The sequence below is a fragment of the Syngnathoides biaculeatus genome, chromosome 22 (assembly GCF_019802595.1).
Source record: "Syngnathoides biaculeatus isolate LvHL_M chromosome 22, ASM1980259v1, whole genome shotgun sequence".
Classification (NCBI taxonomy): Eukaryota; Metazoa; Chordata; class Actinopteri; order Syngnathiformes; family Syngnathidae; genus Syngnathoides; species Syngnathoides biaculeatus.
In genome coordinates, this window is record NC_084661.1 from 4,888,000 (window position 1) to 4,902,500 (window position 14,501).

The following is a 14,501-nucleotide window of genomic DNA, read 5'->3' on the forward strand; positions in this document are numbered from 1 at the left end:
ACTGACTTGTTTGGTTTCAACACTATCATGATATTTCTTAATCATGTTCACATGGCATAACCTTTTGTGCTTACGACGGCCAGAAGTCAGGACAACCATTTTAAAGTTAACGTTATATTGCGTCCTATATTTAAAATACAGAATTAGCTTTTTGTGCACTGTATTGTCTGTGCTTTCATCCTGGATCAGGCTGTGCCAATTTGGATTTTTAAAATTACACACCATCTCATCCTGTACTTTCTACTTCAGCTTGAGACCAGACCTTTCCCACTCGGAAAAGAGAAAATCTCATCCAGTTAAACCACTTTTTCTTTTATTATTCACATACTCTAACAGTCATTGCATCTTAAAACAGCATTTCGTTTTTAACTGTCTCCATTAATATTGAAAGTAAATATAAGCAGCATGTCTAGCTCGTCTTTGCTAACTAAAGCAGCGGTGGTGGACACTGTAACTGACATTGATGGGTTGCGTAAGTACTGCAACATTTATAATTATGACTGTGCGTCTTTAAGAATGTGGGATGGGGCGGGTGTAAGGTAAACTAGGAAAAAGAGAGTGTGGTGGAGCAGAGGTTGTTGTATCAAAAAGAAGGTTTGTGTGCTGCCTAAAAAAATAGTGGCTTCTTCTTTTCAGTTTTTACCGGATATGTGAATTGTGACACTGGATGGAAAAACCAGTCATCCCTCACTCATTGAATCACATTGCAAAATGCCACAAACTGAATAGCTGTATGTTATACTTTATTGTTGTTGTTGTATTTTCTACTGTATTTTTTTTTTTTTTTTTTTGCACGCAACAAAAAAATACCTGGGAAGAGACTGTGCACACGTGCAGTTTAGAGGGAACATTGGCTGACATTTTTTTTTTTTTGGCAAGCCGTCCCGTGATCAACCAAGACTATCTCGACGCATTGAGCACCCCTGCCCTAGGTATTATGTGAATTGTTTACCTTATGTGCTGACTTTGTTTATTTGATTGCTTTTATTTGACTATATGCATCCCGACGGGGGGCACAAACCTGTGCAACCTGTAGGCCGGTCCTAAGCCCGGATAAATGCAGAGGGTTGCATCAGGAAGGGCATACGGCATAAAACTGTGCCAAACATATATGAGCCTTCATAAAACGAATTCCATACCGGATAGGTCGTGGCCGGGGCTAATGACTCCCAACCCCGGCACTGTTAATCTGTAAGGCGTAGGTAGAAATTCGGGATAATGTGGGTCAAAGACAAAAAAAGAGAAGGAAAGCATCTTAGTCGGCAGAAGAAGAAGAGGAATGCACAGACCCTACAACTGTGTGTAGCGACTTTGAATGTTGGGACTATGACAGAAAAATCTCAGGAGGTAGTTCACATGATGATTAGGAGAAAGGTTGATATTCTGTGCATCCAAGAGAGCAAGTGGAAAGGTAGTAAGGCTAGAAGTTTAGGAGCAGGGTTTAAATTATTTTACCATAGAGTAGATGGGAAGAGAAATGGAGTTGGGGTTATTTTAAAGGAAGAGCTGGCTAAGAATGTCTTGGAGGTGAAAAGAGTATCAAATCGAGTGATGAGGCTGAAATTTGATATTGAAGGTTTTATGGATAATGCTGCTATGCTAGGTAGGATGTGACCTCGAGTTGAAAGAGAAATTCTGGAACGAACTAGACGAAGTAGTTATGAACATCCCTGACAGAGAGAGAGTTGTGATTAGTGCAGATTTCAATGGACGGAAACAGGGGCGATGAAGATGTGATGGGTAAGTACAGCATCCAGCAAAGGAACTTTGAGGCAGAGATGGCAGTGAACTTCGCAAAAAGGATGGAAATGGCAGTAGTGAACACTTATTTCCAGAAGAGACAGGACCATAGAGTTACCCACAAGAGCGGAGGTAAAGCACGCAGGTGGATTATATTTTGTGCAGACGATGTAATCTGAAGGAGGTTACTGACTGTAAAGTCGTGGTGGGGGAGAGTGTAGCTTGACAGCATAGGATGGTGGTGTGTAGGATGACTCTGGTAGTGGATAGGAGGATTAAGAAGACAAAGGTAAAGCAGAGAATCAGGTGGTGGAAGTTGAGAAAGGAAGAATGTTCCGAAAGAAGTGAGAAAGTCTCGAGATGGACGGCAAGAGCGCCCAGAAATTGGAATACTACTGCCAAGATGATCAGAGAGGAAGGCAGGAGAGTACTTGGGGTGTCTTCTGGTAGGAAAGGGGAGAAGGAGACTTGGTGGTGGAACCCCAAAATACAGGAAGTCTTCCAAGGATTAGGATGAACGAAGAAGAAGTGGGACACGGAGGAGACTGAGGGGAGGCAAAAGAAATACATTGAGATTCGATGTAGGGCAAAGTTAGAGGTGGCGAAGGCTAAACAAGAGAAATATGACATGTACACCAGGTTGGATATGAAAGAAAGAAAGAAGAAAGAAGGAGGAAAGGATATCTACAAGTTGGCCAGACAGAGGAAGAGAAATGGGAAGGATGTGCAGCAAGTAAAGGTGATTAGTGGAAATGGCGATGGAAATATGTTGACTGCTGCCAGTAGTGTGGTAAGTAGATGGAAAAAATACTCTGAGAAGTAAATGAATGAAGAAAATGAGAGAGAAGGAAGAGTAGAAGATACAATTGTGAATGACCAGGAAGTGGCAATGATTAGTAAGGGGGAAGTTAGAAAGGCACTGAACAGGATGAAAAATGGAAAGACTGTTGGTCCTCATGACATACCAGTGGAGGTATGCAACCAATTTGGAGAGGTGGTTGTGGAGTTTTTGACCAACTTATTCTATAGAATACCAGCAGGCGAGAAGATGAGATGCCAGAAGAATGGAGTAAAAATGAGCTCATTCCCATTTTTAAGAACAAAGGCGATGTTCAGAGCTGTGGTAACTATAGAGGAATAAAGTTGATGAGGTACACAATGAAGTTATGGGAAAGAGTATTGGAGGCGAGACTCAGGACAGAAGTAAGTATCTGCGAGCAACATTATGTTTCATGGCTAGACAGAGTACCACAGATGCATTATTTGCCTTGAGGATGCTCGTGGAAAAGTACAGAGAAGGTCAGAAGGAGCTACATTGTGTCTTTGTAGACAGAGAAAAAACCTACGGCAAAGTACCAAGAAATTAATTGTGGTACTGCATGTGCAAGTCTGGTGTGGCGGAGAAATATGTTGGAATAGTACAGGACATTTATGAGGGCAGCAGAACAGCGGTGAGGTGTGCCGTAGGTGTGTCAGAAGAATTTAAGGTAGAGGTGGGACTGCATCAGGGATCTGCTCTGAGCCCCTTCCTGTTTGTTGTAGTAATGGATAGGCTGACAGATGAGGTTAGCTGTAATCTCCTTGAAACATGATGTTCGCAGATGATCTGCAGTGAAAGCAGGGAGCAGCCGGGGGGACAATTAGAAAGATGGAGGCACGCACATGAACGGAGAGGAATGAAGATTAGCCGAAGTAAAACAGAATATATGTGCATGAATGAGAGGGGCCAAGGGGGAAGAGTGAAGCTCCAGGAAGAAGAGATAGAGAGGGTCGACGGTTTCAAATACTTGGGGTCAAAAAGACAGAGCAATGGTGAGTGTCGTAAGGAAGTGAAGAAACGGGTCCAAGCAGGTTGGAACAGCTGGGGGAAGGTGTCTGGTGTTCTATGTGACAGAAGAGTCTCTGTTAGGATGAAGGGAAAAGTGTATAAAACAGTGGTGAGACCGGCCATGATGTACGGATTAGAGACGGTGGTACTGAAGAGACAACAGGAAGCAGAACTGGAGGTGGCAGAAATGAAGATGTTGAGGTTCTCACTCGGAGTGAGCCGGTTGGATAGGATGAGAAATGAGGTCATTAGAGGGACAGCCAAAGTTTGACGTTTTGATGACAAGGTTCGAGAGAGCAGACTTCGATGGTTTGGACATATTCAGAGGCAAGAGAGTGAGTATATTGGTAGATGGGTGGTGAGGATGGAGCTGCCAGCCAAATGAGTGAGAGGAAGACCAAATAAAAGGTTGATGGATGTTGTGAGGGAAGACATGAGGGCAGTGGATGTTCGAGAGGAAGATGCGAGAGATAGGCTTGGATGAAAAAAGATGATACGCTGTGACGACCCCTCATTGGGACAAGCAGAAAGGGGAATAAAAAGAAAAAAAGTGAAACCGAACCAGTGTGAATAAAAGGCAAGTACTTCTCCGGAACTTCAGAATATGAATGTTTATTGTCAGAAACAAAACTCTCCTCAGAACCAGGAAGGCTGAGGTGCAACAGATACACAAGCATGTGGAGAACTAGTGGACTGATTTTTGTACGTGAGCTTTTTGCAAGCAAAAATCAAGGGACCAGGCTTATTATAATAAGCACAGACGGGACCAGGGTCACAAGAGTCACAAGAAGACTTGGTTTTGTCAGAAGAATATGACTGCTTGTCAGAAGAATTTGAACCTGCCTTTTCACCTCTTGACCCTATAGGATAAGCAGTGTTTCCCGATGAAAAGTCCTTTTGGCGAAAAAACTTGGAATTGCCAGGAGACTGAAAAGAACTCTTGTGAGTAAAAAAAACTGCCAACACTGCTGCATCGTGTAAGGCTTTAACATTCTGTTCATCCAAATAAGTCCTGAGATCAAAATGAATACACTGCTTAAATTCTCCATCAAAACTGATTGCTTCAAACTCTGCCAATCTGAAACCTACCTATCAAACAGAGTTCCCTTTAACCTAGAAAATGCTACAAAGCTCTCATTGTCCCTTTTTTGAGTATTTCAAAATTTCTGACGGTACACTTCGGGTACTAACTCATAAGCTTCCAGTAAGGTCTTTTTGACAAAATCAGAAACCGAACTCTGCTCGACAGAAAGGGCCGAATATGCATCCTGAGCTTTTCCCTTTAAGACTATTTGCAAGAGTATAGTCCATGACTCTTTAGGCCAGACATCTCCAAAGTCCGGCCCCCGGGCCAATTGCGGCCCGTGGACAAATTTTTACCGGCCCGCGGCCTCTATCATGAAATCAATAATATGCGGCCCGCCAGCACTGTTGACCACAGTATAAAATACATGTGTACAAAAAGCTATTTTTCATATTTTTCATTTCACCAGAAGATGGCAGTAGCCCTGTGGCCGCACTCTGGCCGCCGTGACCCTTGACCTTGCGTGATCGTTTCAGCCCAGCCCATTTCTAACATGGCGTCTGTAAACAAAAAAAGGAAAGTTGACCGCGAGGGCCGCCGCTTCCAGGACAAGTGGAAATTTGAGTATTTTTTCACTGAAATACGAAACAACTGTGTCTGCCTAATTTGCCAAGAGACTGTGGCTGTTTTCAAGGAATTCAACATCAAGAGGCACTACCAGACGAAACATGCTAGCTACGACAAGCTAACTGGGAACAAACGCGGTGAAAAAGTGAAGCAACTGGAAGCTGTTTTAACGGCACAGCAAAGCTTTTTCACAAGAGTCCGTGAGTCAAATGAAAATGCCACAAAGGCAAGCTACGAAGTGGCAACGCTGATTTCAAAGCACTGCAAACCTTTCACCGAGGGTGAATTTATTAAAGACTGTGTAATGAAAATGGTTGAGAAAATTTGTCCCGCGAAGAAGCAAGAGTTTGCCAATATTTGCCTGGCTCGTAATACTGTGGTACGGAGAATTGAAGACGTTTCATTAGATATTAAGAGACAGTTAGAGGCAAAAGGAACTGAGTTTGACTTTTTCTCGTTAGCGTGCGATGAAAGCACGGATGCGTCCGACACCGCTCAGTTACTGATCTTTTTAAGAGGAGTGGACAATGACATGAACGTGAGTGAAGAGCTTCTGGACCTCCAGAGTCTGAAGGGCCAAACAAGAGGAACGGATTTATTTGTTTCTGTTTGTTCCACCGTAGATGACATGAAACTACAGTGGAATAAAGTCACCGGGATTATTACGGACGGCGCACCTGCCATGGCTGGCGAGCGGAGTGGATTATCAAGCCTTGTCTGTAACAAAGTCAGCGAAGAAGGAGGCAGCGCTATTAAACGCCACTGTATTATTCATCAAGAAGTTCTCTGTGCCAAATATATGAAATATGATAATGTTATGAAACCGGTGATAAAGACTATTAATTATATTCGCTCCAAAGCGCTGTGCCACCGCCAGTTTCAACAGTTTCTTCTCGACATCCAGGCTGAATACGGCGATGTTTTGTATCACACCGACGTAAGGTGGCTCAGTCGGGGGTCTGCGCTGCAGCGCTTCTTCTCTCTCAGGGAGGAAATTGGACAATTCTTGACTAAAAAGGGACAACCCATGCCACAATTAAATGATCCTGTTTGGCTGGCTGATTTGGGATTTTTAGTTGACATAACGCGACATCTGAATGCGCTGAACACAAGCCTTCAAGGGCAAAATGCAGTGGTAAGCCAACTGTATTCACACATCAAAGCTTTTCGGACCAAGCTGCTACTTTTCCAAAGACACCTGTCACAGGCGCAGCCCAATACCGCACATTTCCCGTCGCTGCAGGAAATTGTGACCAGTTTCCCACAGATCAATATCAGTGCACAAATGACAAAGTATGCAGCAGACATCTCATCTCTGGTTGAGGAGTTTCAGCAGCGCTTTCGGGACTTTGCAGCTATTGAAAAGGAGATCACGCTTTTTTCCTCTCCTTTCTCCGTGGACCCTGATGACACTCCAGACCACCTGCAACTGGAGCTCATTGAGCTGCAGTGTGACGCCGAGCATCGCAGTCGGCACCAACAGCTCCCTCTTGTCAACTTCTACCGCCAGCTGGATGAAGGCAGGTTCCAAGCAATTCGGACATTTGCTAAGAAAATGCTGAGCTTGTTTGGCTCCACATACGTGTGCGAGAAGACATTCTCCGTTATGAACATTAACAAGAGCCGCATGAGGACGAGACTGAGGGACTCTCACCTGCGTGACGTCTTGCGCATCAAAACCACTGCTCTTGAGCCAGACATGGACTACATACTGCAGTCAAGATCCCAGTATCACCCTTCACATTAGTGCAGGCAAGACCTTTGTTAAGTCCTCTGAGTTGAATAAATTCTTAAATCTCAGTTAATTAATTTTTTTGTGATGGTCAAAATCACAGTTTGAATATGCAGTGATCATTGTTTTGTTTTCAGCACTTTTCCTACAGTGAGCATATAATAGTGAATAATATGTAATGTTTCACATGAACTTAGATATCCTTTATAGTTTTCTTAATTTTTTGTGGTTTGTGATTTCGGTAAAAACCTAAATGTAAAAAAAAATGTAAAAGTAAAAGTATGCCATTTGTAATTAAATTAAAAAAAATCCCAAAAAGTTAATTTGTATTTAATGTTAATGGTTCAAAGAATGTCAGGCTAAATAGTCGGCCCCCACACATTTTCACCTTACCAAATCTGGCCCTCTTTGCAAAAAGTTTGGACACCCCTGCTTTAGGCCACTTGAGGTTTTCAGCAACTTTCTAGAAGTAGAGGAAGTACTTATCACCTTCTTTCTCATTGAAAGGAGGGACCATTTTGGCATACTGTGTAATATCAAAAGATGAAGAACTAATTGAATCAGAGGACCTTTCAAAGTTTCTTAAATTCAATCTCTTTGGCAAATTCATATTTTCCAAGTTCTATGTCTTTCCTTGATAGTTGAAGTTGTAATTGCAGTTTCTGTAATTCCAAAATGTCTGATGGTTCGTCTTTTACCAAGGCCAAAAAATCAGGAACAAAACATTTCTCACCAAAGGAATGACTCGGAACAGTTTTCAAAATTTGGGATTTTCTCATAACACATTTGGCATCAAGTCGGAAATGACGAGCAAGTTGCAAAAGATCAGACTTGCGCAAATCACAGAATGATCTCGGGGTAGGGACCTAATAAAATGCTCAAGTTTAAACTCGATGTTGCTGGCTTCACAGTTTAAGTTGCAGGTATGCAAAAAACATTAACAAATGCTTTAAAACATATGTCTCAATTGTCAAATGAATTCGATCCCGGACGAGTCTCCACTTTTGTTACTTGTGAATTTAGACTAAAATCCCCTTGCTCAAACCAGCAAAATATGACAAAGCAGTTGTAATTGTGTTTACGATAATTTAATCACACACACAACAATACAACACAAAAACTATAAAACAAGTAACAAGAAATAGAAGTTCAAAGACCGAGTATTCGTGCCAAGCTACGACTAGTCTCCAAAGTTGAACAACCAGGCAAATGTTCTTTCCAGCGAATATTCCAAGTTAACAAATGTTCCAGAACGGTCCAAGGACGAAAGGCAGAATGCAGTGTGGCGTGTAGGCAGTGGTAAGAAGCTCCGTGGAGGGTTCTTCTCGTCCTTATATACAAACAGGTACACTGTGTTCTAACTATGTTTTGTTCCCCAGCCTCGTTTTTGGAACACCCATGTAAAAAAGGGGCATTCGAAACTGTCATGGCCCTGCCGGTCCCCGAGGCGGCATGCACCTGCTGCAATCGGCAGAGGCGCACACCTGCCGCAATCAGTGGAGCCATACACCTGTGCCTCCTCTCTAGTAATTACGTCCCAGTTATATAGAACCACATGTACGGTCTGGCCTTTGTCAGATCGTTCCTTCATGCCTCGTTCCCGCACTCTCGTAATCCCGTTCCTGATTCCTGTGTACACACTCCTGCCTGCCCACTGACCTGCCTCCTGCGCCTGACATTCTTGTTACTGCTGCTCCCGTTGACTGCCTGCCCGATCCCCGACACTGGACCGAAAAAACACTTTTCCCGAACTGCTTCTGCATCTCCCGAGTCGTGCATTTGGGTCCAACCCCGTGTTCTGGTCATGACAGAAACCAAATAAATAGAGGTGCTGAGGAGAGGATAATCAGAGAGTGTAGTAATGAATTGTACGAGACAGTTACTCTCCTCTCTCCTCGCGAGCTGTCAAACTTGAACTAATGTCTTTGGTTCTTTTTGTGTCCTATTAAAAATGTCTGAAAGGAAAACCTAGATATACATATTTTATATATTTAAATATATGGTGTTTGCATGTTCTCCCTGTTCCTGCGTGGGTTTTCTCCGGGCACTTCAGTTTCCTCCCACAGCCCAAAAACATGCAACATTAATTGGACACTAAATTGCAGGCATTAGCATTTCACGGAAACGATCGTTCCGTTACCGTGTCGTTACCCAGCCTGAGAAAACACGGAACCGAAAGGCCGTTTCCTGGATCTCAGGGCTTACTTTTAATAAAATTCGCACATGTGGAATGTAAAACAAGTTCTCAACGAAATACAAAGATCTGTATAAAACAAACCTACCCCTTTATTTTTAATTATTAAAACGCCCAGCTTTAGCAGTGTGGTTTACAAACAGCACCGGTTTGCTACGCATGCGCAAGGTCGAGTTATTCATATCCGGGTCACTCAAACGCTAGTCAAACTTGTCGGTTGCTAAGCGTAAAAGACAAAATGCTCATGCCTGCTAAGGCTTTATTCTGAAGTACATGTATAAACCGGTTCCCATGAGCATTATCAATAGGAACCGAAAAATCGTTTCCCGCCGTTTCCCAGGACAAAAATCAACGGAACCGAAAGATCGGTTACCATACTTGCCGAAATCCTCATGCCTGAAATTGCCCCTAGATGTTTTTGTGCCTGTGACTGTTGTCTGTCTCTATGTGCTCTCTGATTGGCTCGCAACCAGTTGCAGTTGTACAGACAACAGTCACACTCACAATCACTCCTAGGGCCAATTTAGTCTCCAATTAATGCATGTTTTTGGGATGAGGAGGCAAACTGGAGTGCCTGGAGAAAACCTACGCAGGCACAGAGAAAACATGCAAAGCCCACACTGCCTGGATTGGGATTTGAGGATTTGAACCTTGGACCTCAACAGTGAGGTCAAAAATCTAACCAGCCGGTTGGTAATGCATTAAAAGAAAGCATATTTTTATTTACGAGTCATTAATGCTGATTTAATCAAATACCACCAATCCTAACTGAAACAAAGACTTTCGGATTTGTTAAAAAAAAAAAAATAATAATCTGTGATGAGTCCACAAAAGGTGAAACATAATATAGCAAGATATTACTGTAGTTACATTGTAACTTATTTGTTCAAATATTTGGCTGCCAATCAGTTTTGTGATTGAGAGGTTATCAGTCCATTGACGACCAAACAAATCAGAATGGCTCTACCTTTTCTGGAGTCCTGAACAGTATAAGCGTATTAATACTTACTTTGATAGATGGACGATTTAACAGTTTGTCATCCCTCATTTCACCAGTGATCTGAAATTCTGTACTGTGCTTTCATGACCTATCACATCAATTGCCGGTTAGATAAGAGCTTTGTGAGTTCAGAGTGAGGCTTTACAAAATTCTACACACATTTGTGTCACAGGAATAGAGCCACAGTCTTTTTTTTCATCTTCCTTTAATATTCAACCATAAAAGTTTCACTGTGGTAACTAAAAAAATACTTCTGTGTGGTCTCCATGTTATCCCCCGTGTTTGCATAGGTTTATGCTAATTACTACTTCCAAAGTCCAAAATGTCTCTGAATGTTGAATATATCTTGTGACCACTCCAGGATGTGAGGTGTCTCTCACCTAAAGTTACTGTTAGACATCTTCACACCAAGCCGTCCATCCCCTTCAGAAACACCAAAACACTACATACTACAGAAATACTAAATACTGTCCATCACCCTTTCCTAATTTCCTAGCAACTCACCAGAGTTATCAACCTCTTGACACCACAGCTGATGGTCTAATATCCAAATACTGTTGCAATATGCCTCAGACTTGAGTCTGGGATGTCTCATATCTTCTGCGTCTACATGTTCTTGGGAATATGAAGGCCACGCTAGACTGGAACGGCTCTTTTGACAGTCTGCCCTCTGATGTTCAAACAACAACAACAAAAACGAACAGCTACGGATCACTTGAACCACTCTTTCCTGCTTTCACTTAAAACTTTGTCGTGATAGCCTTTACACAGATTTGATTTGTTTGATTGGTATTTGGCTGATAATCAACATTTTGATTTTCAATAATTATTATTTTTTTTTTAAATCATGTCGGCAGTATTGGACAGACAAAGCCAGTGATGTCATTCACTTCAGCGGATGACAAATGGGCAGTCAGAGTGAGGCAGCACCGTGCAGGAAGAGTAGGGAATTAAGTGAGCTGAGCAATTCATTCTTGAATAGGTGCACTGAGGAACTGAGGGATTCTTTTCCTGAAGTGGTGTACTGAGGAACTGAAGAGTGATTCATTCTGGGGAGCTGCTTCAGCGAACTGAGTGATTCGGTCACCAAACTGGTATGCTGAGGAATGTGAAGAGTAATTCATTCCCCTGTGATTCACTTGCGTTTACCAGAAGAACGACATACTATGTAGTGAGTGTATGCATGAGTAATTTTAACAGCAAAGTTTGATGTCCTCATGGGGATAGCTCTCGCTAGCAGCCATTTCTTCAAGCTAATGGCTAATTTTGAGTCGGTCAATCACATAAAAAACAACATATTTAAAATAAATGTAAATTAATAATAAATGTCTATATGCACACATATACATAATTCCTTCTGTCTGTAATGCAATTATAAAATCCCTTTTTATTTAATAATTACATTATTATTATTATACATTAAACGTATATAATGCTTCTCAACACTCGAGACACTTTCCACTAATAAGATGATAACAGTAAGGCGAGTGAGCAGGAAGGCACACTGGGTGGCAGATCCTGCTGTCAGCAATGCTGTGCAGAGGAATGCAGCAAAGTCACACCAGCTGATGAGAACCTAGATGGAACTCAGGGGACGTGAAAGGATGGTCGCTTGCTGAGTTTTTTTTTAAATTATTAATCTCCCCGCATTTGCTACTTCAAAATACACAACAACAACACGTATAGTGCTTTGGTGAATGTGTTGAGTAAACATGAACCTCAGGGAAAGGTCATAAATGGAATGAGGAAGCACATACATTTTTTTAATGGAAAAGAAGTGAACGATTCAGTAAATGTATCTTTTGAACAAATGTTTTTTAAGAACTGATTCAAGTGATTCAGTATACTCAAAAGAACTGTCATGCCCATCACTACTACCAAAGAAGGAAAATGGGGAAGGTTTTACCAGAATTGAAGCAAGCACGTGTGAGGCAAGAAAAATATTCTATAGCACAGGTCTCAAAGTCAAATCCGGTCCACTACATGATTTTATGTGGCCCATGAAGGCAAATCATGTCTGAAATTTCATGAGTCCTGTGAAAATCTGTCCCAAAATTTAATTGTAATATCAATGAAAAAGTAAGAATTATACAAGCATTTTAGCAGTGTTTCAAACCTGAATAATTGTGGAAAAAACGAATTTCCCTTGATTTCTGATTCCAAAAGTAGTTCAGAAATTTCAGGTGTAAATATGATGAGGGGATTAAAATTTTCACTGTCATAACGGCACTCTGTAGGAAACTGTAACTACAATGTGACCCGCGACAAAAGTGAGTTTAACATCCCTGGTCTATAGTATGAGCAATGTGAAGAGAGTGGTGACAAGTAATGTGAAAGGAGTGGTGGCGAAGCCTCGACTACAGAATCAACAACCACCGCAAAGCCGTTGCACCGGGAACCAGTATCAGGATCTCGTGAAGTAGAGCCTTCTAAATAAAAGACCTAATCTGGATTTTGCAAGGGCATATTAAAAAGGTCAACACGAAGTGTACATAAGTGCTGTAATTCCGCTACACAAGAGTGAAGCTCCACCTCATCAGGAAATGGCATGAGAGTAAGCAGGGTTGAGTTTTACAACATCGTACTGATAGATGAGAAAGGCCCAACAATACCGTCTTGTATCTGAGCCAATGTGCTGTAGACAAATGTGATTGGCATTGCTCTTGCAAGATAGAACTTACAGAGTCGGGTCCCATACCCCACATAGTCACATGTACAACTTCTTCACAGGCTTCCACCACATGGAGGCACATAGGAAGACCTCATGCAAGGCACACTGGAGGTGTTCAAAGGCACTAGTAGCCTTAGGTGTCCATTTAACATGTGATGAGGAAGTCAGTGAGCTGTCCAGTGTGAGAGAACTCAATTTGGGATGAAATGTCTAAAATAAGAGCAGATTCCCGACTTCTATTTCTTTGTGAATGGTTTGGAAGTGTTTACAATAGCCTGAAGTAGAGCTTAAAAACCATTTTCCCTTGAGAAGTGAGGATGTGTTCAAGAAACTTGACCTCTTGTGATACAAACTGCAGTTTCAATAAGGATGCTTTGTGATCTTTTGACGTGAGGTGTTTTAACAAAGCACTCAAATGAGACTCACACTGTTCTTTTGTGGGAGCAGCACTAAACAAATCATCAAATTATGGTAGCAGAAGGTAGGTGTAGGTGTGTGTGTCAATGACTTAAGACTGAGTGAGAGTGCCTCGCAGAAGAGGGTGGGGCTACATGTCAAACCTTGGCACAAGGGCGTCCAAGTCTACTTTTTCCCTTTGAAAGTGACAGCAAACTAAAATTGTGAACTGCCACAGGGAAAAAAATGCATTAGAAAGGGCAACAACTGAAAACCACTCCGTGCCAGGTGGAATTTGGCTCAAAACGGTATAAGGGTTTGGCACACAAAGAGCCACACAATTTCTTGTAGCATTAAAAGCTTGCAAATCTTAAACAAAATGCCATTCGGTTGGCTGACGTTGAGGTCTGAATTTTTCAGTGTTTGAATGGGTGAATTATCACATTGTACAATAATTCCAGCTTTGAGCAATGCTTCAAATATAAGTCGAATACCGTCAATGGGTATAAACGCTCAATCAGTCACATGCTGAAATCGAGAAACAAACGGGGCCTACATCCTGCCGTTTTGCTGCAGGTTATTTTGCCAAAGAAATGTGCTGTGCTGAACAGACAGACACCTGCCCTGGTTTTAGTGAGACAAACACTGCGCAAAGGTCTTTGCAAAAAATGTCACTGATATGAAAGGAGTCATCTAGGTCTCTGTAAAAAGTCTCGAAATGCCGGTCTGGTCCGTCATGCACATGTCGTAAAATGTGGCTGCTCATTATGTCAAAACCGTGAGAAAAGAACTGAGCCACAAATCTTCTAGGTGCTAATTGGCCTGCTGATTCCCCAGTGATAAATGTATTGCGGGTTTTTGGGACTGAATCGAATAAATGATTCCACATCATCAATTAATACTGTCAGGAGTGGATTTCATTATCAATCCCAATTTTATCATGAGATGCCATACCAACAAATTGATTAGACATGTGGATGATACCACAATTGGATGCTTAAATGGCATATCTGGTCCAAAGCCATGCAATGCACATGAAGCAGGGTGTGTAAATTTAACTTTTGTGAAAATCTCCATTCGCACACTTTGAGTAACAGGAGGCCATTATTACAAAATTTGAAGCTCCCGAATCGACAAGGCAAGTAATGAGTGTCTTATTTACCAGTCAACTGTGGGAAAGTTTGTGTCGGCAGCACTTTTCCAAAACTTGTGAATATCTAGTGGCTGAGCTGCAATTTCTTTATGTAAAGCAATAATCTTATCTTGAATCTCAGCATGCAATGTATCAG

The 14,501-nt window shown here is 41.9% G+C and overlaps 1 long non-coding RNA gene across 1 annotated transcript in view; it reads left to right on the forward strand.

Moving 5' to 3' along the window:
• The window catches only part of LOC133495509 (uncharacterized), a 61,853-nt gene that overhangs the window by 36,654 nt on the left and 10,698 nt on the right, over positions 1–14,501 (forward strand). The gene's annotated exons all lie outside the window — the stretch shown is intronic.